The sequence below is a fragment of the Aphidius gifuensis genome, linkage group LG1 (assembly GCF_014905175.1).
Source record: "Aphidius gifuensis isolate YNYX2018 linkage group LG1, ASM1490517v1, whole genome shotgun sequence".
In the NCBI taxonomy this organism is placed as follows: Eukaryota; Metazoa; Arthropoda; class Insecta; order Hymenoptera; family Braconidae; genus Aphidius; species Aphidius gifuensis.
The window spans coordinates 3,960,870-3,987,198 of NC_057788.1; the positions used below are offsets into that span (position 1 = coordinate 3,960,870).

The 26,329-nt window shown below is 25.8% G+C and overlaps 1 long non-coding RNA gene across 2 annotated transcripts in view; it reads left to right on the forward strand.

The window, feature by feature from the left end:
* Positions 1-26,329, forward strand: part of LOC122861045 — a 124,190-nt gene that overhangs the window by 12,010 nt on the left and 85,851 nt on the right. For both annotated transcript variants that reach the window (XR_006374461.1, XR_006374460.1), the window contains exons 3-4: positions 8,991-9,055; positions 24,682-24,726. This is a non-coding gene — a long non-coding RNA (uncharacterized LOC122861045). The remainder of the gene's footprint in view (positions 1-8,990; positions 9,056-24,681; positions 24,727-26,329) is intronic.

A 26,329-nucleotide genomic window follows, 5' to 3' on the forward strand; every position in this document is an offset into this window, starting at 1 on the left:
TGCAAGCTCTATCATATTTATTTATTTATTTATATCTTGTTTTAAACAAAAAATAAAATACAGTGCGGTCTTATTGTGTGATCGTGTCAACACCAAGTTCTGCATGAGTAAAAAACAATGGGCGGACGTCGGCGACCATGTGCTCTGTCACGGCTTTTACTTGAATACAAAGTTTTTTATTTTTTTATTTTTTTATATATACTTGCCATCTCTCACCTTAATCGTCAACGTGTTGGCATCAAGTTGACCAATCGAGTTGTTTTCACACTTTCAAGAAAGACCCTGAAGATATAATAACTATACACTCTATATTTCTGAAGTTTAAATGTTGTACATGTATACTACATTCGTGTGAACCAGAAGGACAAACACTTGTCCATATTAAATTTATTATTTTATCGCCTGGGAATCATTTTAATCAGCTCAAATTAAATAAATCATTGCAGAATGAAAAAAAAAACAATCAATAATAAAAAAATAATATTGCGTTTTAAAATGCGTATTTTGATATTAAATTGATACAAAGTGACATGTACATTCTGTGTGAAACAATGCTCTCATCGTCATTGTCATCATCCTCATCATCATGAGCGACTGTATGCCATTAGCTTCATCTTGCTCTGATGTCTATCCCCCTTGGATTTATCATAAAAAACTCTTGCAAACTCTTACCTTCATTCTTCTGTCTTTTTTTTCACAAATGAATAACTGAAATAGTGAGATATTCAAAAAAATATAATACGAATGTTATAAAAGAAGGGGTATTACTGAAAATTGTCACAGACTAAACATAAAAGGTGTATGAATTTCTTGTCTATTTACTATTTTTATTATTTTAAAAAAAATTATTTATTGAATTTTCAATAAAACTCGTTGATTCTTGCTTTCAATTTCTGATTTTTAGCTGACTGTATATGAAAAGCATCCTTATTATGTACTTTTCTTCCGTTTGTAAATTTTTTTTTCTCATTTTTTTCTTTTGATTTATGTTATTTTATTATAATAAAAGACAAACATGATTCTCTTGGCATTATTATTGCATTTTTATATATTATTTATTTATTTGAATATATATCTGTTGAGACGATCAAAAGAGTGTGACGGCCACGAAAGAGGCTGTAACAATTTAACATGATTGGTCAGTGAGAATAAACTCGCGAATGGCGCGTACCATTGGCTCGGTACATTTCCCCCCGTGTTATTTATTCTCCCACTCGCGGTAGATACATACCATATCATTGAGAAATTGACTCAACAACAATGTACGTTCACTTGGTTAAATTAATTTTTTTTTTTTTTTTTTTGTTTTTTCAAGTTATTGTCTTTTTTTAAATTGATTCAACCAACTGATTGCACAAAAAAAAAATACAAAAAAAGTTATATATACACTGTAAAAAAATAATGATATATAATTATTTGTATATTAATTTTTAAAAATTTAAACAAAATGAATTATTAATAATTATTTAGACTGTATAAAATCACAGAGAATAAAAAAGTCTAAGACAAATAGCAAGAGTTCTTTGTTGTTGAATTTATACATGTATATAAAGTGAGATGCTTATACAATTGCTTGGGGGTTAATGCCAAACTGTTGGATGAATTGGAATTGAATATTATGTTGGCCTGAACAAATAGCCTGAGTACGCATAACCAAGACTAAAATACATGTGTATTACAATATAAAGCATTGTACTGATATATATTTTGTACAGCCAACTTCAAAATAAGCTTCATGAAAATCATGAACCAACCACTAGTTTCATGATAAATATACACCTTGGAAAATTGTAATTATTATAACATTGGTAAGTAAATTATAATACAATACTGGACTGTTATTAATGTTTATTATATTCACAAGATAAACATTTGTCAATGTATAAAGCTTACTTAAATCATCAAACTACCATATAACCACAACTTTCATCTTTTTTTCTTGGCCTTTTAACATTATTGCATTTTCAAACTACACATTAAATACAAACTAAATTTACCTATTTCTATTATTAATTTTAACTTAAACTAAATTATAAAAAAATTTACAATATATATTTTTCTTCAAGCCTTTTTATATCTACATATATTTTTATTTTTTTTTAAGGGCCCAGTTTGAATACTATACAGCTTGGGCTATTTTTAATATTTAATTTACAAATGAATACGACTATTATCTTGCACCCTTCTTATAGTTGATGGTAGGACTACCTTATTTCGATCACTATCGAAAGAAATAAAAAAAAAAATGGAAAAAACAGAGGGGAGCATTTCTTGCATCTGTCGCACCTGACAGACTTTCTTTCCCCTCTCTGAATTTCTCAAGCCTTAATTCATTTTCAGCCAAATTCGATATATATTTTTTTTACTTTTATAAAAGGAAACACCTATATCCTGATGGACATCATCAAATCATCCACTTATTTTTTATACATTGCAAGGAGGGTTTATATCTTCTACAAGACATCAAAGATATATACACAAAACTTATATACTAGCTATATGTATTTTAATATAGCTAGGTCTTCGTACTATACAACGTCCGTTTCTTAATGACCATTATTGAAATTTTATGGCATCATAATTGAAAATTAATGATGGGTTACCAGGCATCACTCGTTAGTGACTTTGCACAATGAACGCGTACGACAAGTTGCTTTATTATTATATTCATATTTTTGATACAGTCGATATATATTTTATGACATCAAATTAATCTATATAGATACAATGACACTATTTTATTAACAAATGTCGTTATATTTTAACTGTTTTTTTTTTTTTAACAAGTTTGTTAATTTTTATTTTGTTTTTTCTTTGTATGTTTTTTGTTTCTTTTATAATTTTTTTAACTCTTCTTCTTTTTTTTTTTTTGCTTTGTCATTGAGGAAAAGACGAAAAGTAACTTGCCTTGTCTACTTATGCGCTGTATATCGCTTCAGTGACTTTTAAAACGAAATTATACCGACATCTGCCTATGGCGGTGTAACAACCTTCTTCTTATGTATATATATGTTACACATGTATATAAAAACTTAAATATATCGACAATGTTTATTTCTTTATTTCTTTACTTCATGTTTGGTTTGCTATATAGCCGACACATTGAACCCCTAGTGACCATGATCACACCAACTTGTAACATGGTTTTGCGTCAAGGGTGAACAAACACACGACATAAGAACTGACGAGACTGTGTCCGGTTGACCAACGCTCCCATCAGAATTATTTTGTTCAATGTATATTTCATTTGTCTTGTACAATTTACCTTTCGATATTCAACTGTTTCTTTTTTTTTTTTTTTTTTTTTGGTGAGAGTTTTGAGTGACAGGAAATGTTTAAATAATGGACTTCCCCCAAATGAAAATAAAAAGAACAAAGAATTCATTATACATAAAATATTTGATGAAAAAATATAGACTCAAAATTGAATGGCAATTTTTTTAGTAAATTAATTGAAATCAATTTTATTTTTTAAACATATAACTATTGACACTAGTTAAATTAACGAAATAAAATTTAAGCATTCGGAAATTGAAACATCTGTCGGTGTCATTGATGGCATATATGTATTTATTGAAATCTATTAAATGCACAGGTGGTGCGACTACCTGCTTTTCAGTCAATAATAGCTACCAATAATATATGTTGGTATTTTTAGAGGGTTCAAAATATTAATTCCATCGGTTCATCCCTGATGTGTGATGAACCCGCACTACCCTATGAAAATACCACGCATCAATACATCGTCATTAAAGTGAAAAACAAGTTAAAAAATCCGGATGTTAAATTTTTAAAATTGATAATTGATACTTTATAGAAGCTTTTTTATTTTATTTTATTTTTTTTTCATCGTTTCGGATAGTGACTTTTGATAGTTGATTACAATTTGCTACGGGTTATTTACTTTAACGTTGATTGCGTCTATTTATAGCTATTTCAATGAAGAAAAAAAAAAACTTTAAGTAGATTTTTCAATAAAACAGAAGGTGGTGATTTGCTAATCAGTATTGAACAGCTATTTTTAAAATTATAAAAATTTAATTACACACTAGACTACTGGAGAGAAAAAAAATAATAATTAAAAATTTATATTTCTAGAAAAATTGTGATGATAATTTTATAAATATTAATTGAATTATAATTATTTCCATATGAAAATCAAGTTATTATCATAATTTTTTCAATAAAGAAAAATTAAAATTATTCCATTTGCAATATATTGATGTTATTTTTATAAAAAGAAATGATAATTGTTCTATTTTATCCCAGACAGATTGATTTATAAAATTAAAAATAAAAAGAGGTATTTATATGTGTGGAAAGAAATAATATAAGAATTTATTTAAATGGAATTTTCAAAGTCAAAAGTAATGATCACAGTGTCGAGTACAAAAAGAGAGAAAGATGAAGGGGGGTTAAAATGAATTCTCAACAATATACTCATTTATAAATGTATATGCGACCTTTTCCATAATGTGGAAACTCATCGACCTTCGTTTAAGTGTGAAAATGGTTGTAAATTTTGGTTGGTCGTAATGGGCATCCGGGCTTTAAGGACGCGTTATAAGAACCCCTAGCATCCATTTTCAAATCCCCATAGAAGAGCTTGCTTACTAAAATTCGCGGACCTATACCAAAGAATTTGTAAAAGCTATATGTATATATAATTACAGTGTGGTAATAGACTTCGCGAATGGTTTACTCTCATATTCCCCCAAATTTTCAAAAGAGGGAGTAGGTATTATGAGAAACACATGCATTGCAATATATATATATATAGGTAGAATCATAAGAGAACCAACCTATCCCAAAGGGGTTAAGTATATTCACAAGTATAGACTTTATATATATATTTCTATCTCGCACCTTTTTTTTTTTCGTTCCATCTCTCTTTCTTTCTTAACAATGCGAGCCACATAAACATAAATTATCAACTGGTAATTACGAGATACAGTTCTAACGCCTAAACACCCTTATTCTTCTTCTTCTTCTTCGTCTTCTTGTTCCTTAAAAGTTCAGCCATCTTTTTCCAAACCAACCAAGACCAGCAAAACTCATTTCACACCATGGATATTATACTTTAAAGTATCCGTATATCTTTACAATAAGTAAAATTTTTGCAAGCTTACAGATACCTTTTAAAATATACACCAAAATGACTTTTAATTGTTATATACATTCCATTAGTCTAATTACTAAATTAAGCACTTTTATGTTGTCTTTAAAATAATACTCCAAAATATTGAAAAAAAAAAAAAAAATGATAAAATCATCTTTCACATTAAACTAACAATAATTATTTAAATATATTTTTGTTTTTTTTTTAATTCTTTTTACATTGTATTATTTTATATAAAAATTATGGCTACATCAAGTTTGGTGGTTGTTTTTTTTTCTTCTTTTTGTGTGGCTTGGTGATCCGACGCATGATTGCAATTTCTCGTGGGAGGTCACTTCAAAATGATGCAAAACATAACATATTTTTATTTGTGTTGTATTTATTTATTAACTTATTTATTTATTTATCATACATGTGTGTATAGGCTATACCAACGTATGAGTAATTAACAAGAGCGACTGTCACATCCGGCGACCCACGCAATAAGGGTGCGGCTTTATGTGTGTTTGTAATGACTGCTAGGTCCATCGTCTTATGCCCTTTTTTTTTTTTTTTTTATTTTGTATCATCATCTTACCAAAACAATTTCATCAATTTTATTTATTTTTTTTTTTAGTAATGTATAAAATTATTTGTATAGCTTTCGAAAAAAAAAAAAAAACAAAAAAATGGTCATGGTAAAACTTAGAAATTTACATTGTAAAGATATTATAAGATAATCATCAAAAAAATATATATTTTTTTTCTTTGCTACGTGTTGGTATTACAGTGGCAAAAATGGCAATAAAGAGGCACAAAATTTTTGGTTCCCATCCATTCATTCAGCATGTCTTGGATCTTAACTAATAAATAATTGAAAACTTTTGTCTCAAAAAGGAGGTTGGCTTTTTGAATCATGGCAAGCCAACTGTCCCCCTTTTCGCATCTTTATACACCTACCCCCCTCCTACTCCTCACCCTTTATTTTCTCCACTAACTCATCTAAATAATCGCACTTTATAAATTAAGCTTATGCTTTATGTTAAAAGATTCCGCTCAGCATCTGTTTCTAATTACCCGCTAATGACTATAGTGTCGGTGTGCCGAGGCATTTGTTACGTGTGGCCTTTTGCTTTTTCAACTATATTATCATTTCTTTATTCTTATATATATGATTTTTTTTTTTTTTTTCGTATTTTTACATATACAGAATTTATTGTGACATTGTATTTTATTTATTACAGCAATATTGCGTGTACATATCGATTAATTATTTTTTAATTATTATAAAAAATTATTTATTAAATATATCTTTATAAAATTTTGAGATTTTTTTTTTATATTGAATTAATGATTATTTAAAATTGTTGGAAAAAAGAAAAGGAAAAATAAATATGATATTAAAAAAAAAAAGAAAGCACCGTCAGATTAATGCTAAAACATAAAGAATGTTGAGAATGGGGGAGGTGAACTGTGTGTATATTACTGTAGTGCTGAAGTTTAATGCGAGACGAATATTCCTCGTCGAATGAACGAGATTCAGAGGGCAAAGAGGTCTCTCTTAAGTGCTAAAAATAATCCTAAAAAAAAGCATTTCAATCAACGAAATGCGTTACATATTCACATCTCATATTTACAGACATATAAATAGTACAGTCACATATATAAATTGTTTTCATTGTTTTCTTAGATATATAAATTAATGACAATTGTAAAAACAATAATAATAATAATAAATAATAGTTATGATATTAAATGAAAATGGAATTAAACGTAAAATTACTAAATCGAATATGCAATAATAGTTTTACAGTAATATTTGCTGCAATAATTATTATTAAATGTAAATTGATTTTTTTATTTTATTTTATTAATTTAATTTTAATATAGATATATATCAAATCGAAATTATTTTAACTTCAAGTTTTAAGAACAAGTACAATAGAGAGAAAGAAAAATAAAAAAAATAATGTTTAGTCGCATAAACTGGTAGTTAAAAGTTACAAGACAATTCGTTGAGTAATCCCAGACAATTTCCAGACGAATTCAAATTGGAATCGTGAACACAGTGATAATTGTCGTGGAGTATTCAAAATGACAATTTTCATAGTGTGTCATCATCATCACAGGGCATTCGCCTTAAAAATTAAATTAAGTAATTGTTTGATTGCAAATTTTTTACAGTCAAAATAATACATTTTGTATATAAAGATGTTAATTTGTTTATTATGTATCTGCCAGTCTGTCACTTGTCAATTTAAATTTACCAACTAATAATCATCAAAAATAATTGATAATATTTATTATTAAAATTTTGATATTTTTATGATATTTATTTAATTTTTTTAAGTTGAGAAAATACATTTGTAAATTTATTGATGCTAATTTTCCAGGTATCCTTGTTGTTGTCAAAAATAAAAAGATTTGTAGGCAAGTTTTATCCAACTTCCAGCCTCTCATAAAATATGTTTGTGTGTCTCGTTTCTCTGGTGTCTTTTCCGCTCATATTTAAAGCTTTTTCTTTAAATTACAATTTGTTTCTTTTTTTTTTTTTTTTCGAATATTGTATTATGTACTTTTTTTTTTTATCTTCTAAATTTGCTGTGTCAACTGTTTGCAGATCTAATTCACATGTCTTTTCAAAAAGGACGAATTAAGCTTTACTGAAAAAGGTTTTACGAAAATAAAAAAAAACATTGCTGACACAATAATGCTGGTAAATTCGATTTAAAAAAAAAAAATTTAAAAAAAACGTGACATAAGCTAGCTGTTTGTTTTTATTTTTATAATTTAAGAATATTTTCTAGGCAATTGTTTAAAATAATATAACAAAGATTAATGAGATCAAAAAATGAATTAAAAATTTACTCCAATTATTATTTTTCATGAAATTATTATTTTAAACTATTAGTTAAAAATTATTATTATTATCAATTATTATTATTATTAAAATTATTATTTTAAAAAAAAAATCCAATGGAAATTCATTTCCTGTTCAAATCGGAGCAATTCAAGTTCAAGGTCAAGTTTTATTTTTATTTTTTTCACCAGGGGGCAGTTAATAAAAATAAATAATTTATTTATTATTATTATTATTACGATTATTTATATTGTTAATCAATTATTTTAATCAATCAGTCAATCTTTTATTTTTTATTTATATTGAAATTTTTTTATTTTATTTTATTATTATTATTATTATTATATATATGTATACAAGTTTAATGTGTTGTTTTGATTTTATATTTTGTCTCTCTTTTTTGGCCCTCTGGTGTGTCTCACTCTCTCTCTCTCTCTTTGTAACTCTCCTTGCTCCGAAAAAAAAAAAAAAACAAAAGATTTAGTCTGGACGTTGGCACGCGCGAAGCTAAGGTTACTCTGGTTTTATTATTATTTTGTTATTAATAATTAGTGAAAATAAATTATAAAAATACATCCATTTAATAGATTAAGTCGTGATCAATACGTTAAAAGTGATGATTCAATTAAATTTTTATTTATTTAACGGTTTTTGCGATAAAAAAAAAAGTGAAAAAAAAAAAAAAAAACACAAGTGACGCCATGGCTGACTCCTTGACCGGTGAAAATTTTATTTTGTTGTGATTTTTACATAACAACATTTATATTAATAAAAATAATAATTTTTCATTAATTCAACTCTCGCTTATAATAAAATTGTGTCTAAATAATTTTAGTAATTACAAGACAAGCTGATGGAATTATTTTATTGATTATCAATGTGATGAATGCAAAATAACACTTGAAAGTTTTTGTTTTTAATTATTTCGATTAAAAGTGAAAATTAATTATAAAACAAAATGACTATTTGATATTTTGATTTGTAAAAATTACGTGAGTAAATTAAAAAGTGAGTGAATATTTATTTTCTCAGGTTTTTCGAACAAATTGATGACGTAATCATTCGGCTGTTATACAATGCACAATCAAACAAAAAAGGTAAGAATTTCGTTTTAAAAATTTTATAATAATAATAAATAATCAATATATTTATATATTTTCTTAAATTAATAATTATTAAATACTTGATCTATTATTGATTTTTTCATTGACAAAAAACAATTGAGTTTTCATACAAATGTGTGTGTTGTGTTGTAATAGTGTGAGTTACATTCTCCCCTTTTCTCTCACACACATGCACACATACCATACATAGATTTTTATTTCCATAACTTGATGAATTTCTTGGAATAAAAAAATATATAAAATAATACTCTGTACACCTAAAAATTTTAAGTTAATAGTTTAACCTTTTTGCATTTAAAATTGAAAGTAGAAAAAAATTTAAAAAATAATTAAAAAAGTAAATAACAAAGTGGGTTGAATATATATATTATGAGAAATATTATGGTTATACAAAAACATCCTTGAATCATTGGTACTTAATATCTGTATTTATTTATTCAGTATATAAAACTGTTTTCGCAACTTGGACTAGTGAAAATGTGAGACTTCCGTTGCAAAATTTAAAAGTCTGCACGTGCAGTATATATAGTTTTGAATCTTGATTAAATCACAAGCCCATATAATTTTCTATCTCTTTTAATCTACAACTCTATCACTATATAATACACCTACAACATCACCGCATATCATCACAAACTTTAGTTTAAAAAATCATTAAAAAAAAAAAAAAATGAAGAATTTTATTATTGTTTATAAAATCATTTTCCATTACTGTCGCGCATCAACACGAAAAAACGTTTTAAACAATTACAACATAGATTTTTATATATATACATAATTAAATATTAAATTGTATACATTTATTTATAATTATTTTAGAATTTAGAAATATTTCATTTGCATTTAAGTCATCAAGTGTGGTAAAATAAAATATGCTCCTATTCCCGCCCTCTTTTTTTTTTTTTTTTTTTTTTCTTTCTCTTTCTATCTTCTCGTCAGTCTTTACAAGTGAAAATAAAAATTTTAACGAAAGACTAGATGATAGCGATTTACTTTTAATCTCACTTTTCAATTGCGCAAAATATACTGGCACAGTTAACTTTAATCGTTTTACACAATAATAAAAATTATCATAACAATTTTACAACCATCAACATTAAATGGAAAAAAATAATTTTAAATATTAATTTAATAGAATTATATTTAAAATATTTATTATTATTATTAAGCTATATTGTAAATTATGTAGCTTGCAGGGAGACAATTTTTTTATTCATTTTATTTTTTTGAAGCTTGATGATGCTGTGACTTGAAAAAAATTATTAGCAGCGATAGTAAATAAATGGAGGAATATTTCGAGCTATGTAATATTGATTAATGAAAGATTATAGAAAAGCGTGGAGGCATTTAGTCAAAGTTATCCCTCATGTTTCTTAGCTACACAAATTTAACCTCTTTCTCTTTTAACTCGCACTATCTCAAATTACTAGAGCCATAAGAACACATAGGAGAAAATGGTTTTGCCCCATCAGCTTCATAGTCTTGTGTGTGCTAAGCGATTATCGAATTTCCTTTCTATAACAATGAGGCCCTATTAACTCACTCTACTTGTCGACAGTTTACCCGATACAGTAGCCTCCTCTTTCTCGCTTTCTCATCCCTCATCACGCCTTCAGCTAAATTGTTTCAATTGTCCTTACTTGCTGCTTCTTATTGTTACACATTATATTAGAAGATTTATTATTAAATATTATCATCGATTAGCAATACACACAGTCTTCATTACCTTATATTGTTTGATTAATAATAAAAACTACTTAGCAATTTATATCGAGTAATTAAACAAATTTTTTAAATAAATTAATTCATCTATTTTTTTCAAAATATAAAATTTCCATTATTTTGAGAGACCAATTAGTTCTTTGAGTACTTGAATATTTTTTTCTTAAAATATATATTTATAAATTCTTTTTTTTTTCTCTTGTACAAACACAAAGATTTCAAGGATTTAAAATAAGAAAAATTTGAAAAAAAAAATTAATAATAATTAATTAAAAAGGGTCAAGATGTTGTTTAATGTTAAAATAAAATTTATCGATTTTTATATTTACCCTTTAAAAATGTATAATGATAATAACAATAGCGAGATGAAAATAATTCATTGTACTGACAAATGATGGCTAGAATTAAATTCACTGTTATATATTAAAAATATTTCGATAATGATGCTGTGTGGTAAATTGGATAGCAGATGAAACAGAGAAAATATGACATCCAAGGACAAATGTTTTTTTTGTATTGAAGAACCTCATTAGTGTTGTTTGTTATTGTTTGTATAATAATACTAGGGTTGAGATTAAGTGACAGAAAGTAAAAATAAAAAAATAATATGAAGTAGCCTAGGCAATACGAGTGAGCCCTGGAGGTGTCACGATGATCCCATCACTGATTCTTACACCTTTCAGTAATTTTTTTCTCATACAAGTACCCAACACCCAAGTAATACACCCTTACCTTTACTTGGTATACTTGTTCCCATTTATTTTTTTTTTTAAATTTATTTTTAAGCATGAACATATCTCTACTTTTTACAATACGTGAAAGCTTGTTATGTTTAACAACTCTCAACAATGATGCACGAATTGCATGACAGTTGGCATATATAAGATCATTTTTTTTTTTTTTTTTTATATACCTTATTTTGTGACTATGAGATCTGTATTTCATTTCTTTTTTTTCTTCATTTTTATTTTCTTAGTTTACATCGACAAAAATAAGAAAAAAAAAAAATGAAAATAGAACGTCTACTCATAGACTTGGGCAATTATAACTGCAGTTTTTCCATGAGACTCGTGTATTCATAGCTCGAGTGCTCGAGGCATCCACGTCTTGAGGGAGGAAAAAAGTGGGTGGCTATGTGCCCCTGCAGTTATCTTGAAATTTACTCCTCATTAGTCAACGAAAAGTACAAGTTACTGTATATTTGTATATTAGGTATATATTAAAATCTCGTGATTCTATTTTTTTTTTTTTTTTCATTTTTTTTTTCTTTAATAATAAGGAAACAATTGGGTTGTTCTTATGCTATATTTAAAAATTCGAAACAACCCGCACATTTACAAATAATAAAATGAACATAGTTGTAGAAATTATTTTTTGCATATTTTTTATTCTTTGTTTTATCTGAGCAAATGATGAAAATGTCTAATGGTTTGGCTCATCATAAAGCAAAGAAGAAGCTTTATATATCATGACTAAAATTACAAAAGCAATACCCTCATCCCAAAATAACCAGGGGGTCCAAGTCTGTGTACGCATTTGTTTTATATTTATATTGTATACAAAATTGTCAAGTGGTATATCGTGAAAAGCTCTACAAACCAACACTGGACAAAGTCACTTTTTAAATTTTCCTTTTTTTTTGTGTTATATAATATTTTTAGTCATTTTGTCAAAGTTATCTTTCTCTGTGTCTAAAAGAATAACTAGGTATATACTACTATTTTATTGTAAAAGATGTTATTTCTTGATATGCCCTGGCTAATTCCAACAGAATAAGTAATCATTCAGAATATATATATAGATTCATGTGATGTGTGCTTGTATACAGCAAATAAAAGAATAACTCTTGACCCTTGTTACTATCATTTTTTTTTGTTTCAACAAGTACATAGCTTGTTTTTTTTTTTAAATAATTATTCGCTTTAGTTTGTAAAGTTTGATGTTTATGATTTGCATTGTACTTTTTTTATTTTTTCACTTTGAAAAATAATAATTCTAAACACATTTAATCATTTATAAATTAATATTTTTAAATTAATTATAATTGATTAAATTTCATGTTATTTAAAAGAAAAAAAATCTTTACATTGTATTGATAAATACATTGTATTGTAAAATAAAAAAAAAGCTATTATTATCGTGATGTATGAATAAAAAAATAAGTAGACAGTATAGAACAATAAAAAAAAAGGGATAAAAGACACGTCGAGATATATGAAACAATCGCTTCATTGGAAAGTCAAGAATCACTCGAGCAACATAGGCGTTTGACTTGCCATTATAGAAGCTTCATTTTTAATTGTGCCTGGGTGACTCTTGTCATCTTTGTCATTTATTTTATTTTCTTTTTTTCATATATATACATTTAGTCATGAAACAAGTGTTTGTGTATGTTTATCTGTGGAGATATCCACTGTACCACCTTGTACACAGTACACATACAATTGTCTGTAAGACACAGCCAGGTGAAGTATATTGCCTGATGTTTTTTTTTACACCCCCTGGTGTATGTATATGTGTGTGTATAACAACCCCCTATATGGCCTTTAGCAATGTCTCATTAGTTGCAGCATACTGCATTGGATGAGTGCTTGTATATCTTCTTTCCTCTTTCTCTTCATTTTTTTTTTTTTTTTTTCTTTTTTTTTTTCATTTTTGGAGGACTATCAGGCAAAGTTGAAAAATATAGTTACGATGCAATATATAGTGCGACAATGTACTACTACTGGTTGGTGTTCCATCAAAATTTTTCAGTATGATCTTGATTGTCACGTCTCTATTCGTGTGGCCACTTGTCTTTCAGAAAGTATATATTGCTGTGACAATGGATCATTTTTAAGTCAATGCGCGTACACATTGCCCTCAGGGTAATTTTTTTATTTTTTTTTATTATTATTTTATAATGAAAAACAAAGAACAATATGTATATCCAAGTTTATATTTATTTTATTTTTTTTTTTCCTTTTTGAAATAAGTATGGCTTCGATAGGGATTATGCAAGTACAAATTTATTTATATGCAGCTTTTATATATATATAGAAACTAAATAGCCGCCCTGGGCGTAGCTTTTGATTATTTTTTATTTTTTTATTTTTTACTATATAGCTTGTTCATTCGAATAGTCTATATAGAAAACAAAATAGAGAAACGAAACGTTTACTCAGCCTTGGCGAAAAAGCTGTTGTATATATATATATATATATTCATTTCATTGTATATATTTTGAAACATTGAAAAGAGGAGGAAGAGGGAGGCAAGGGCAGAGAAAAGTTCAATTCGAAACAGCAATCACTATTTTGCTTGTATTTATTTTGTTCTCTTATTTTAACCAAGAAACTTCAATAATAAGCTTTTTTTTATTTATTATTTTTTGTTATATCATTTCTCATTTTTTAAACTTTTTAAATTTTCGTGAAAATTATTTCTATTTATCCAGTTTCAGTGGTTTTCTATATATCAACTAAAATGAACCAAAGTTTAAAATTTTTACTATAACAAAATTTATTTTTGATGTGATTTTATTTTATTTTTTTTTTCCTATACGATGAAATGTTATCATTATTATTATTGGCCAGGTGATAGGGGAATTGTAATGTAAAAAAAAAAAATAATAATAATTTTTATATGAGCTTTCCACAATTACACAAGTGCAAATTTTGTAGCAGCCCTCTGGTTTGTAAACGGTACATAAATACATCGATTCAATTGCGTTTTATAAGTCGAGTCGTTTGGCGTTGTGGCATGACCCTCGTGAATTGGACTCTATATAGCACCCTTTACTTTTGGTTATATGGTATTTGTATCTGTATGTTTGCACCGAGGTTTTTTGGTGAGTGTGTAACGTGCGTCAAGCAAGCCCTTCTCTATATAAAAATTTATCGACTGGCAAATTGTTTTGCATAGTGTGGTGTGGTGGTGGTGCCATTTCTATCTACGCAAATAACAAACACACGTTATTGCTTGGTATTAACTAACTCGACATAATATCAACCAATTTTGGTGATACTGTTATTGATGATGAAAAAAAGAAAAAAAAATCAAAATAAAATGCACTATATTCCATTTGAATATATAAAAAACTAAAAAACATATTCAATTAATTGAAATTTAAAATTTATAGTCGATAGATTTATTATTATAGTATTTATATAGATTAAATTAAATTATAATTCTAATTTATAGTGAACGAATAAATCGTTAAATAAATTTATTTAAAGCTAGAAAATACATAAATGCAAAATTTGCAAGAACCTCTCACATGTTTTCATTGTTCCAATATATCCAGACTGTATACTTGTATTTATATATATATTTTAAATATATATACAATATAAAATATATATTCTACATTTTCAAGCAAATTTAGAACCAGAAGTAATCGAATTTGTTGGCATCGTTTAATGAGAGAGCCACACAATTGTTGTCCGTATAATTGCTACACATTCTCATTTTACTCTTACCATCTAAAATAATATTACAGTTTGGCTTGCGAATTGTTCAAAAGCTCCTTGGCTCAAGTGAATCGAATCTTGCATTAATAAATTAATTATTTTTCAAACAATATAATATTGTTTTTTTTATTTTAATCAGAATTAAGGGGGTGTTGAAATTTTACATTTATTAAATATTAAATAATATTCATCTGTATTAATTTTAATTAAAAAAAAAAAATACAATATTGAAAAAGCTTTTTTTCTAAAATATAAATTAAAACAATTTACTGCATTGAGTTTTTTTTTTTTTAATAATAATAATTAAAGTAAATAAATTGTTGCAGTTATATCATGAATATCCAATAAGTTAAAACCACTATTTTCGTAATTTACCAATATACTGATTAAATGTTCCATGAAATCACAAGTTCCACGTCATAACATTCAAACATTGACTACCGTCATATAGGTAAATTGGTCAAACAAGGCAATCACGATTATACAAAACAACAAAAAAAAAAAAATAAAAATAAACAAATAAAAAAGTATATAAAACAACAATGTAATTTTATATTTAAAATTATTCTCGTTAAATTAAACGAATAATAAATAAAATAGAATTAAAAAAAAAAATGCATATTGATGTTGAAGCAATTTAAATGTAATGATAGAAAAAAAAATGAATAAAGTTTATCCTCTTGTATATATAAAGAAAGAGGTCTTGAAAAAGTAGATTGAAAAAATATTTTTAAAAAAACTAGCACATTATTTATAGAGGTAAAAGTGTATTCCAGTGGTAGACCCAACAAAATATTGTGGTATCATATTTATATCTATTCAGTCATAGTTAGAGTTTCCTCATAAACTTGAGAAACTTTACAGACAAATATAGAAATATATTTTGTAATGGAAATACATCTAGGTGAAATTAAATGTCGTAATAAAGATGATCTGTCGTCAGGAAAAATATTTTAAAATTCAAATAATTACAAATATAAATTACCAATTATTTTACATAAAAAACAAGCCTAATGTTAAATGAAAATTAAATTTATAAATTTATTTTACTTTTGATTATCTTGAGTATATATAAATTACATCAATTGTCATTTTCAATTTATCTTACATTGTTTTCTTATTTAATTTACATATATAAATTTAAATTCAAAAGAAAAAAAAAAGTTGTCAATTTATACGAGTTGGTAAATGACAGTGTCATTTCGATATCTATGATATTACAAGGTATATCTGCCAATCATATTTCTTTATTGAATCAACTTCATTTAACGACTTAACTCAAATGACATGGTACGTTTTCGTTGTCACATTACAAATCAATAGTGCAATAAATCAGTTGAGCTTTTAATGTCTAGTAATATTCATTGTAACTATTTTATTTATATGTATTATTATTACAATGTAATAAATTATTTCATTCGTCTTTGATTATTATTTTGATGATTATTTTAGCAAGCTGAAAAATAGAGAGAGCGATAGAATAATTTAATAATCTATTTTAGTGTTAATTCATATAATGCCAGTTGTGTGTGTGTGTAAGCTCTTGCAAGCTCTTGCAATCAGTGTATATGTGATATTTAAACTTTATCATGTCAGATTGAAGAGCCAAAAAAACTTCATATCCATATGACACAAATATATTTGTGAATGTTTCGTTCAGTAAATATCAACTTTGACTGTGAAACGATTTTAATAAAATGTGTGACGGCACATGACTCTTTGACTTTTCTGAGCTTAAGTGCGACGACTATAAAAGATCTGATTTATGAAGTTGCTCTATGCATCATGGTGCACAAAAAAAAATAAATAAAAATATATATATATAAACGACAGTTGGAAAGGGTTGACTATGATTTGACCCATCAAACACAGATATAATTCATGTGTTTTATAACTCAAAATTATTTTCAATAATTCTTTTTATGTATAAATTTTTATACATCAAAATGTTATTTGAATTTTTGAAATTTTTTAAATCACTCAGTTTTATTGAAAAAAAAAAAAAATATTCACTAACTTGGATAACGTCTCCATAAAAATTCTTGATTTTTATTTTTTTCTCTCTTTTACTCAGTTTTTTTCTTTCTTTTTATTTACCGCAATCATGATGAACCAATAAATGTTGGGTTAATAATAATTATTGTAATAAAAAAAGTTTGAGGATTTAAAATAAAAAAGTAAAAAAAAAAAATGTAAAACATGAGAACAGTATAATGAAACTATAAATAAACATCGATGAATTTTTTTTTGTAATTTTTGATTTTTTTTTCTGTTGATTTCTTAATTCTGTAAATTTTGCATATGGTACCGCATTGATATTAATCTTTTTCACTTTCGTTGATAAACTAACAAGCTCAGACTAAAAATCGTGTTGTGTGGTATATGAAAAAATGAAAAAAAAAAATGAAATAATGAAAAATAATAAAAATACAAAAGAGATGAATAAAGAAAAAAATAAAATAAAGAGATTGAGAGAAAGAGAGAGAGAGAGAGAAAAAACTATACAGAAATAGAAACTTGGCCGGTCTTCTTTGTGCGGTATCGGGGTAGAAAGCCGGTTTATTTTTACAATCGGCAGTGGATCGAATCGTGTTCGTTGGCCCGCGAGGCTAATGTACAAATGTTATAAAGCCAGAGAGTGTTTTGTGTATATATATGTATTGCTCTGTATTGGGGATAGCTGCTTGGCAAAATGCAAAACAAGTCAGACATATAGCATGTGTGATACACGCGTTTACGATTGGCATCCCAACTTATAACGTATATACTTGTTTTTTTTTTTTTTATTCAAAAAAGTCAATTTTTTTTTAAATTTGTTTTAATTTTTTTTTATGTCAGTCTGTCAAAAAGTCGGCATGCCGACTGAAGCTACTCAACCTTGGCACTTTATCCGGATATATATTTATTATTTTTTTTTCCAATTCGTGAAAATTTACTTTTATCTTGAATCACTTATATATTGGCTATGTTTACTTTGTCACTTATCTAACTGGCAATACAAATTTCTGAGGATGACAATGATTACACTTGAAATTGTATGGTAATTTTTTTTTTTTTTTTTATAAACACTCTCTGATCTTCAAAATCTCATCCGACTTCATTGATTTATATGCAGTTGGAAGATCAAGGAACAGATGTAGACTAATTTTTTTTTTTTTTTAAATTTCTTTCACGTTGTCATCATAAATAACGCAGACACAGATACTTTGAAATACAAAAAAATGATTTTTAACATATGACAGTTGTTTGAAGACTCAAAGTAATCAAATTAAATGAAAAAAAAAAAATTAATTTAAATTTCATTTATATTTATTTAACAATTTTCGTTTTTAAAACATCAATTGAGATATTTTTTATGTTTTTTTTTTTTTTTTCTCAAATTTAAATTATTCATTGATTCATATAACGTATATTATTAGAGCTGAGTATTTAAATGGTGCTTTGCAAGTATATACCAATTCATCATTTGCAGATCAAACAGTACCTTCTTGGAAATTGACGTGAACCCTCTTGAGGTGAAAATAGATTAATGACCATCGTGAATCATTGTGTAGTGTCGGTGTTGATTTGAGGTATAGCCATATTTCCGTTTTAAAATATAAAATTATTTTCTACTGTGTCATTTTATATTACGATAAATTTCTTTTATTTATTTATTATTTTATTTTTTTTCTTTTGGTTCAACTGTTATATATTTAGAATTAACGAAAATTAAAAATAAAAAATAAATAAATATTTTAAAAGTCACTCATTTTCGAATCATTTACGATATAGATAATTAAATATTCACATGTATATATCTTTTGGTAAGTCACATGTACTGCAGGCGTATTAACGACATCCGGTTCGAAATAAGATTTTTTATTTTTTTATATTTTTTTTTCGGTGATTGCTATATTTCATCGGGTCGATGTCCCTTTTGCAAAAGCTCCAGACGATTGGTGGAAAAGCCAAGCCGGAATAAAGCAAAGAAGAAGAGGCAAGATTAACTTGTCGGAAATAAATCTTGTTCCGTTAGATTACCGAAGTCGAGGCGTACACTAGAGTCGTTGCTTTAAAATCTGGTACGGCCACGTCCTGTTGACTCAGGAGTTTGTAAATACAAAGTAACGCCTTGGCCAATATATGCAATTTATACTGCTTTATATTTTTCATATAGATATGCATAATTATTTAAAATTATTAATGTTTATTAAGTTAAAAAAAAAATAATTTTAATCGAAATACTAGATCGGTAATTATTTCAAAAAGCTTTCAAATAAAATTTTAGTTAATTGTCATTTGTCTAATGATTAAAAATTAATTTAATATAAATATATATATACAAAGTCTCAAGTAAATTTCAATTTTAATTTAATCAAAAAGAAAGAAAAAAAATGTGATAATAAATTTATAAAATGATTGACAAATATATAGGTATATTTTAACATACACCGAGCAAATTGTACATCATCAGATGAAGCAATAAGCATATGTCCTATCGTCGACTTTTCCTCAGGATGTATTTATCGTTGACGACGGCTTTACGAGCAAAATGTTGGGTACTGTGATATCACACCCAACGGCCATACGTGCATCTTATATATACACCGTATTCATTAATACAATTTTATATACATTTATTATCTACTTGTCGAAATAAAATTTTATCGTCTAAAATTATTTTTTATTTTATTATATATATTTTTAAATTTACAAATATTTTTCTATATCTGTATCTATAAATATATATTTTTTTATTTTATATACATTATTAAAATTTAAAAAATATATATAATTTATAGACTAATAAAAATATTATCAACTAAATAAAAATTTAAATTAATCAAAAAGAAAAAAAAAAAAAACAAAATACATAAATTATATCAATCTTTTTTTTTATCTTTAATTATTAAATATAAATTATTATTATTATTATTATTAATAGTATATGGAAAAATGAAAAATTTGCATTATTTTAAATATCAGGTCATTTTTTAATTTAAATGAAAATTTTTCATGGGGCGAGACGAGTATTATATAGTGTGGGTGGACACGAAGCGCCGATTATATTTTTGTCGTTGTAAATACCATCTATATTTACAATATTTATATTTAGTGAAAAGTCGGTGTACGACATTTGCCACATCATTTGTGTATACATCCCTCTTCAGTCTTCTTTTCATCATCATCATCATCGTCATCATCATCATCATCATCATCATCGTCGTCGTCGTGTTGTTGAGTACATAAAGTGCAGCATGTATATATCCAAGAGCCAGTAGGAGTGTCCAAAGAAATTCACTTGGTACGAATTATTCCTTGTATTTAAATTTTACTTGTCAAAATTATCACCTTCTTTTTTTCATAATAATAATGATAATCACCATCATCAACATCATCAATTGCATTAAACCCTTGTTCAGTAGATACTCAGTGGTAAATCATCCAAATTTTCATTTGACAAGACATTGAAAATCATGACTGATGTTAATTAAACAAAATTATTATTTATCAAAATTTATTGATCAATGAATTTGTTTATCTAACAATACAATGCTCATTGTATATGTTAATTAATTTATCATGACAGTTAAAAAATAAATCATCACAATTTTAAATGATATGATGTATAATTACTGAAAATTTTTAGCATCATAATTATCATCACATCATTGATGCCAATTTATCATTATATATGCAACATTTTCTTTGTCATTATATTAGCAAAGAGAGATCTCTTTGATTTAAAGAAATTCACTGAGTGTAGACAGCTGCCACGTGGTCCAGGCATCTATTTATTCTCCTCTTGGAAGAGAGAGGGCTCCTGTTTGAATATTTACGAGATTTTTATTTTGTATTCTTTAATTTTTTCTTTTTTTTTTCTTTTTCTTTTTTGGCCACATAAGTTGGACACTTTGACAGGCTACATCTTCAACACGAACTTGATACCATTCGTGAATCTATATTAAGAAATACTGGAATGCCATGAAAATAAGCCAAGTACTCATGTAGATATGACAGTCGAAAAAATAAAAAAGAAAAAGATCATGAAGATTATGATAAAAAAATTGAGTAAATAAAGGGATTTTGAATGTTTTCAAGTTAGAAACAGAGCGCCAGATCATTTGGATATACATCATGATTACTTGCAGTTATATATATATGTGTATGTGTATTTATGACACATGGTCATCCATCTTTATTCGTGTCATATGGAGTATAGATCGTTCTCATACTGATGATATTCATTCTGATGAGTATAACACACACACACTTACACTAGTTAGACATTTTCCTATCTGCAAAACGACAGCCGTAGACGTTGAAATTTTTTAACATTTATTTTTGAGTCAATTAGGCTTGTTTATATGATGTTGTTTATTTATGGTAACCATTAATTGTAAATTATATTTTATTTTTTTAAAAAGTATATATACCTACTTATTGATGACTTTTATTTAATTTTTATTATACTAGTTTTATTATCATTTTTTTTTTGGAATATTTTAATGAAAAATAATATTCAAAAATTTTAATAATCCGATTATTTTTGATGGACCAGTTTTTTTTATTGAATTTGATTTTAAATTAATTTTTTTTACTAAAACAAATATTTAAATTAATTTATTTGATATAAAATTATTAAGTATATTTAATTTTCATTTTATAAAAGATTTAAAATGTAGAATTTATGTAGAATTTTTAATTAATCATCGTTGTATTAGTTAATTTAATTAAACAAGTAATTTAATTTTTTTTTTTAAATATATAATATCAAAATTATATTAAGTTGCTAATTTAAAAATTGATAAAATTATAAATTTCATTTTTCACATTTATCTAAAAATTCATGATAATTTAAACTATTATTATTTTTTATTTTTCCTTATTCTATATGGAAAATAAAAAAAAAAAAAAAAAATTGTCAGCAAAACAGCTACACAAAACTCATCTACATGGGATCTCTGCCAAGATAATCGAAAATTTTTCATTATGGTTATTTGAAGTTTTGGCCGAGCACATAATACGTGAAAGTAGACGAACGAAGATATTATACTCTTTTCATATGTACATATGCAAGTAAGTACACTAAGTAAGTGTATACACTCTGTCAAAAGGACCACAAGTGTGTTGTATGCATCTGTCTTTTGAGGCTAAATAAATGGTGTGGAAAATGGAATGTGGGGTTATTTTCATAACATTAATTACTGAATATGATTTTAACACATTTGTTTGCGTTATGTGCTTTTGACATTTTTATTATTATTTTTTAATTTTATTTTATTTATTTATTATATATGTATACCAGACTAATATCTCTTCTCTGGTGTAATGGTCTCAGTCATCATAATTTTAAATTCAAAAAATAAAATATTAAAAAACGAAAAAAAAAAAAAAACAATATTTATATTTAATTCAGTAGATTGACAATAATTAAAATTATTATCAGACAAAATAGTCGTATTATATTCCAGGTAATCTATGACACTTTTAAGTGGTCATTTGTATACATGTCTTCAGTATACTTATTACAATTTCAAACACACAAACACACAAATATATTTTCTTGTTATTTAAATTTTAAATTAAAGTGTGAATATATTTATTAATAAAAAATATTTTAATACCAACACTATTAACACTTGTTTAAATATAAAAATAAAATTTTATTTTACTGAAAATATATTTTCATAGTAAATAGTTAAATTCTTTGCTAATCTGTATTTTATTATTTTCAAATGAAAAATTATTTATGCAACTAAGGAAGCAAGCAAGTTAATAAATGGTAAAGTGTTATTTTCATATATGAAATATTTTTTTTGTTTTTCTGTCAAATTTTTGACATGAACTGGCCATCAGTGTAGACATAATACGAGTGACAACGACGGGGCGTTCTAATGTAAATATATTAAGAAAATATATGTCCAATATACAAGTTTAAGAAGAAAATTATGATGGTGTATTATCGTGTTTGATGTGGAGGTATGACCCGCCTTTGCCGTGCCAAAATATCTCATTTTGAATATACAAGCATAATATAAGGTACATGAATGTCATCAAAAGTCAAAATGATTTTCAAGTCATACGCTTTATTTATTTGATTTTTTTTTTTTTTTTCAATAACTCAATATATCAACATGTATTTTGGTATTTTTAAAATAAAAAAAAAGCTAGCCTACAATTTATTATTTCAGTTAAATTTAAATTATAAATTTATGAAATATTTTGTTTACTGTTTGATATATTGTTGTTATTATTATTATTATTATTTTCGTTGTTGTTTTTATAAATGTTGTATAATATTTCAACTTGTTTTCAATCGTTTGAGTCGCATTTATTATGAATATTTGTTTCAATTTGTGACACAAAAAGCTATTACGATACGGTACTTACCACGGGTATGCAGATATTATTGGATCGAATGCATCAAGTCAAACGATACGTAAAATAAGTTATAGTTTAGTGGCTGCATTGGCACTGCTTGTGACAACCTATTCCTGGAATGCTCTGTCTTTACTTTTATGTTAATTTTTAAGACTAAAGAATTGCTTGAAAGTTGGACTTGGATTGATCAAAGTAAAGTTATTTTGTTTTTATTTTTTTTCAATTGATAAATAAGCTTGAAAATTTTCAAATTCCACTGATAAAATTTATTTCAAAATTTTAAATTCAATGCTTTATTAAAATATTTATAAATTGCATCATTAAGACAGTTTAGAAATGGGATTTTTAAAATTTTCATCGAAATTACTGACAGAATTTTGTGTCAACTTAATTTGGATTTAAAATGAACATTTAAAATCATTCGCTTTGTAAATCTTAGAAATTTTTGATTAACAAATGTATGTTGATTATTCACATGGATTTTTTTGTGTGTCATTTGGCTGATGATGATTAATGCCAGTAGAATTTTCTTCAAGTATTATTTGATATAATCCAAGTATTTTTATTCTTCTCGGTTGTTTGATTATCTTTCTAGTTAATTTTGCCAACTGTTCAATGCGATCAAATTTAAAGGGTGGCCTCGATCCAAAGATATATATATTTAATTTTAATTTCAACTATGTGTAATAATAATATAATAAATTAAAGTTTAAAATTGCAAGGCAATCAACATTGGTTGCCAATAATTTCATGTATTAAAATACCGTGCAATTTAAAACTAGTGCCAGAATCAATTTTTTCTTTTTTTTTAATTTAAATTGATTCGTGTAAATTATTTTCACTGTGATTTTTTGTTGATTTAAAAACAAAATTTTATGTTTCATCATTCTATATTATTTTGCCAAAAATATAATTCAAATTTAAAATAATTTAATTGATTATTAGTATCAATCATTCACAGCTTGTGAATTCGAAATCAATTTGACATTGATGTTGGATTTTTAATAACAAAATTACATTGGCAAAAATATTTATTTTTATTTTTAATTTTTGTTGCAGATGGATCATTGGATGATTGAATTTTCATCATTAATTGGAACAAGGGTAAGTTTAGTAATTTTTTTTTAATATTTAATTTTGATAGATAAATTTTTTCAAACTTTCGTTGAGTTTAAAATATTTTTCCATCTATTTTTTAAGTAAAGCAAAATTTTTTTCTATAATTTAAAGTATATTCTGTCAAATTTAAAAATAATTTGAACTATGTTTTTCATTGTAGCTATCTTGATAAAGCTCGATTCTTGCAAATTATTATTTAATGAAATTAAAAAAGAAATTTATCATGAATATTTATTAATACTTAGATTAATTATTTCGGTAAATTATAATTGATTTTGCTGATGATGAAAATAAATGTACATGATATTATTCAAAATTCAAGTCAGACATATTAATATTTTTAGAATTTCTTGGTGTTAAAATAGGTTGTATAGTTTTCATCAAATGACTAATTGCATGAACAACAATATATATATTTTATGCCTGGCCAAATGAGAATGAGAAAATAAAATTAAGCTAAAATATATATATATATGATTTTTAAATTGTGTGACAGAGGGGTTTGGCCAGTAGAAATAATACATTTATTACAAGAACCGAGACACAATCGAATCATGTCGTTGGTACTGGAAAGAGAAACATCGTTTGTTGAGGGAGAAACCTCGTTCTTCGTTATCTTTTACCGTAAATTAATCTCGACCCTCTTTCAACCCCTCCCAACTACCACCTCCTTCGTTTCATTATTTTTTATTTTTTCACTGTACCCACGTGCGATATTTTTTTTTCCCCTACGATTATTCCTAAAATGTCTACCTATATATCTCACTGTTACCATCAAACGATTCTTCATTTCATTTCGCCTCGATATCTCTCAAATTATATAATTCTCTTTTTTTTTCTCTTCATTTTCTTTTATTTTAATTTTTTTATTTTTTTTCTATTTAAAAATATGATTTACGAGCCGTTATGATCCAACTAAGACAAAGTGGTACAAATGACAATCTCTACAAATAAGGTACTCTGGGAATAATCATAAATAACATTTCAACTTGCTCGACATTCATTATTATAAAAAAAAAATAATAATAATTTATATACATATATATATATTTTTTTATCACTATAATTTATTTTTTAGCTAGTTATAAATTTTTTTTTCCATCTTGTTGGCTCTATATATATATTAATAGAGATTTTTTTTTTAACAAAGAATATACATTAAAAAAATATGAATAAGATTTGGAGGAAAAAAAAAAAATTAAAATTAAATAATATTTAGATGTCTGTGCTGCGACGAGAATATAATCGATTCGACAAACACACCGCATCGTGGTCGCGTCTTGCACCGACGCCACCAGACTCGCTCGGTGCTTTCAATTAGATGAGACTTTCTTGGTGCTTTTGCATGGTCACACTGTGAATAATATAAACTCTTTGGAATAATTATTGCAAGCTTCTATACTGGTTCATCGTATTTTTCTTAAAAAAGAAAATTTTAGAAAATAAAATACCAACGGTTAGCTTGTAGGCTTTGTAAAATTGAAAAGAAAAAAAAACATAAATAAATATATATTGAGAGAAAAAGAGAGAGAGAGATGAAGAGGTATATAATGTGTTAGGATAACTTGTCATGCTGCCGAACAAATGT